Here is a 4428-nt window from a genome sequence, read left to right as displayed (position 1 = left end):
TGAAACAGAATATTGGAGCCATAGGCCAAAGAGTTTTTTACCTTAGAGCTTGAATCCTTAATACTCTGGAAGCAGTATTTCAAACCATGGTTCTCTGGGGCTCTAGAATTGTAAGGTTCACGTGTCCTGGGCAGTATAGCCTTTGTACCTTAAAGCTTTGAACAACAGTGCTTTGGGAGGTCAGGTGTAGGATGTTAAAATCATGGGTGCCTGGATGCTTAAGACCTCAGGAAGTCTTTGGACATTAAAGCTCTGTAAAGTTAGCATTCCTTGACCTCATAAAGCCCCAAATCTTTAAGCCTAGGTAACTTAAGCTTAGTGTGATTTTTCAGTCCTTGAACCATATTATCATCAAATAACTCTGTCTTCTGCTGTGTCGAGTTTACTGTTAAATTTATACAGTAACTACTTAATTTAAGATATTATTTTTTTAATTTTAGAAAGCAGTATGAGTGATTTCAAAGGCATGTCACTAGAAAGTATCCTGAGGCAAAGAGACCCAAAATAATGAAAATATTCTAGTGAAGTGTTAGAAACATGTTGCAAAAAGACAAATAATGAAATATGTTAACCTATACATTGTTATAGCTGTGAGAATACCAATTAGCAAAAACACAAAGAAAACCACATTTAAGTACACCACAGTTAAACTGTTGAAAAACAATGGAAATGAAATAAATATCAAGAGCATCGAGAGAGAAACATTATCTTTAAAGGATCAACAATACATCTTATAAATGAAGTTTGAAATGAAGCTAGTAGGCAGTGGAATGATTTTTTAAGGTGTTAGAAAAAAAAATAACCCAAGGTAGTTTTGTGTACCCAGAAAAAAATTTCTTCAGAAATGAAGGTAAAACAATGACGTTTTCAGATAAGTATTGATAGAATTTATTTTCAGCAAAGTCAAACTACATGAAGTATTAAAGGATGTTCTTTAAGCTAAGGTAAAACGAAATTATATGGATAAAAAGAATTGTAGGAGGAGTGAAGATTTCTTGGAAAAGATAAATATAAAAGAATACTGACTGTGGCAATAATATTTTTATAGCATATAAAAACAAACGATATTAAAACAGTAGTGTAGAGTGCATAAAGGAGGTAAATGCAGTTAAGTGGTTTTATGGTGCTTTCATTCTTTGGAAAGTGGTTAAACTACTAAGTTAAGGTAGACCATAATAAGGCAAGAATGCATACTGTAACATTTAGGGCAAACCCAAAAACAATAATACAACATTACATAACTAAAAATTCTATTAAGTGAGATAAAATGGAACAATACAATATTAAATAATCTAAAATAAGTCAGGGAAGGAGGATTTAAAGTAAACCATGTCTTTATTACATTAAATATAAATAGACCTCAGACTTCAGTGAAAATATTTTAAAAGATAGAATTTAATTATATGGTGTTTAAAAAAAATAGATCTTAAATATAAGGACACAGGCTGAAACTATAATGATAGCTGGTGTGCTTATATTAATGTCAGACAAAATAGAAATATTACCAAATATAAAGAAGTATATCTTATACCTGTGAAGGGATCCATTCAATCTGACACATTTACAAATTTGTGTGCACCCATTATCATAGATTTGAAATGTATAAAACAAAAATTGATAGAGATAAATTTATAGTCATAAGTAGAGATTTCAACTTACTTCTCTCAGTAACTAATAAAACAATTAGTTAAATATGTAAGGATATGGGAGATTTGAACAACAATATTAAGCAGTTTGACATAAATTACATCTACAGAACATTACCCCAAATGATAGAAGAATATACATTGTTTTTAAGTGTACATAGAACAATTACCAAAAGAGACCACATTCTGGGATACATAATTTTTTATTTTAGAAATGCACATTAAAATCACAATACAGTACACACCTACTAGAATATCTTAAAAAAAAAAACAAACTAAAACAAAGCAATGCTCACAATACTGAGTACTGGTGAAGATACAAAACAACAGAAACTCTCATATATTGCTGGTGTAACAAAATAAATATTATAGCCACTATGTAGAGTGGTTTGAGAGTTTCATGTAAATTTAGAAACAAACTTGCCCTACAACCTAGAAATGTTATTCGTAGGATATTTTTTTTCCAATGGAAAACAAAACTTAATTTCACACAAAAAAGTGTAAAGGAATTTCTTAGTGACTGTATTCATAATCACCAATTAAAAGGAAGCAACTCAAATGTCCTTCAACTGGTAAATGACTAAACAGTAGTACATCCCTAAAATGGAATGTCAGGTATTTACTCTAGAGAAATAAAAACTCATGTTCACATGAAAACCTATACACAGATATATCAGGCTTATTTACAATTGCCAAAAACTGGATACCTATCTCATGTCCTTCAATTGGTCCTTCAAATAAACATGTCCTTCAAATAAACAAGTTGTGATACATCCATACAATAGAATACTACCCAGCAACACAAAGAAACAAACTACTGATACATGCAGCAACATGGATGAATCTCCAATGTGTCATGCTAAAAGAAAAAATTTACATATTCAAAGGATATATACTATATTATTCCAAGCATATGACTGTGGAAAAGGCAGTGTTTTTGAAAAACAGATCTGTGGTTGTTAGGACCTGGAAAGGATAGAATAGTTGACTACAAAGGGACAATACAAGAGAGTTTTCTGAGGTGATAGAATTCTTTTGTAACTTTGTTTTGGGTTACATGACTATAGGTATTTACCAAAGTGATAAAATTGTCGACCCAAAATAGTAACTTTTACTCAATTCAGATAAAGTAAGTGAATAAAAAGTATTTATTATGAGCAACTTTATGCTCATAGAACTGGCAACTTTAATGAAATCATCAAATTTCTTTAAAAAATACAACTTACCAAAAAACAGACACAAGATTAAATTAAAAGTGTGAATAATTCTTTATATATTAAACAAATTGAATGTGTAACTGAATCCTTTTCTACTAAGAAAACTCAGATGTAGGTGGATGCACTGGTATATTCTCTGAAACATTTAAGAAAGAATTATTTACCTGTGTTGCATACACTCTTTCAGAGAATACAATAAAGATGAAACATTTTGCAAATTGTTTTATGAGGCCCGATTTACCCTGATACCAAAACATGACAAAGACGCTACAGGTAAAGAAAAATATGTTATTAACTTTCTTGAACATTCAAAAATTGTAAATAGAACGCCGGCATGGTCCTTATGGAGCTTCCTTAGCGGAGCTTGAGCTGTCGGGAGAGTCAGGGATGAGCGCTGCCGGAGGCCGATCTCTGGGCGTGGCTGCTGGTACTCAGCTTTATGTTTGGGTACAATGTCCTCAGGATTCGTCTTCCGTCCTTCTCCTCCTTTATGATCAGGATGCTGCAGAAAGATTCAGAGCAGGAGTCTCAGATGAGAGGCGAGATTCAGGATATGAAACAAGAGCTCTCCACTGTCAACGTGATGGACGAGTTCGCCAGATGCGCCAGGCTGGAAAGATCAACAAGCTCAAAACGCATGTGAAAGTACGGACAGCTCAGTTGGCCAAGATAAAATGGGTTATAAGTGTTGCTTTCTACATTTTGCTAGCTGCCCTGATGGTCTCTTTCATTTGGAAGTGTTATTCTGTCCCTGTGGCTGTCATGCCAAGTAAATGGATAACTCCACTAGACCGCCTGGTAGCATTTCCTACTAAAGTAGCAGGTGGTGTTGGAATTACCTGTTGGATTTTAGTCTGTAACAAAGTTGTGGCTATTGTGCTTCACCCTTTCAGCTGAAAAAGAAGATGAATACAGCTATGACCCTTTTAAAAATGGATTTTCACTTAGGTTACAAATCTGATTTATACTCTCATTTTTTTTTTTTTTTTTAAGAAGCAAAAGCGCACAGGTTAGTTCTTTGTTGAACCTGTTTGTTTTTGGACTCTATGTGAGATTCTTATAAGAATTACGATTTGTACTCTTGTCATTGAGCCAGAAAGGTCAGTCTGTCACACCTGTGTACCGACCAGCATAGTAGCATATTTGTGATGAGAAATGTGTGACATTATGGGCATCTCTCTGTTATTACTCATGATTTGTACTTGTGGCATCTTTTAAAGGTCACAGTGCCAGTTGGAAAGTCACAATTTTCTAATAACTTAAGTACTTTAAAGACTTCATACTGTTTTTAATACAGATTAGAAAGCAACTTAATCTCACCACTAGGATTTGAAAATTTGTTTTTTAATTTCATGCAGTATTACTAGAAGAATAACATTAGCTGACATTGCCTGTGCTTTTTTCTTCTGTTTAAAATGTTGTTTGTTGGGCAAGCCTTTGCATTGTGTTATCTACCTATTTGAAGCTGTTGATTTTTCATTACCATGTTTTGCAAATGTATTCATGAGACCACAATGCATTATACTGTGCTTGAATTGTGTGTTTTGTATTAAAAGCATTTCAAA

The 4428-nt window shown here is 33.1% G+C and overlaps 1 pseudogene; it reads left to right on the top strand.

Annotated features, from left to right (window-relative positions):
• The first annotated feature begins 3269 nt into the window (after nucleotides 1-3269).
• On the top strand, nucleotides 3270-3777 carry LOC117020493 (tail-anchored protein insertion receptor WRB-like; annotated as a pseudogene).
• The last annotated feature ends 651 nt before the right edge of the window (nucleotides 3778-4428 follow it).

This window comes from Rhinolophus ferrumequinum, chromosome X, assembly GCF_004115265.2.
Source record: "Rhinolophus ferrumequinum isolate MPI-CBG mRhiFer1 chromosome X, mRhiFer1_v1.p, whole genome shotgun sequence".
Taxonomy (NCBI): Eukaryota; Metazoa; Chordata; class Mammalia; order Chiroptera; family Rhinolophidae; genus Rhinolophus; species Rhinolophus ferrumequinum.
This window is presented reverse-complemented; position numbering and strand designations above follow the sequence as displayed.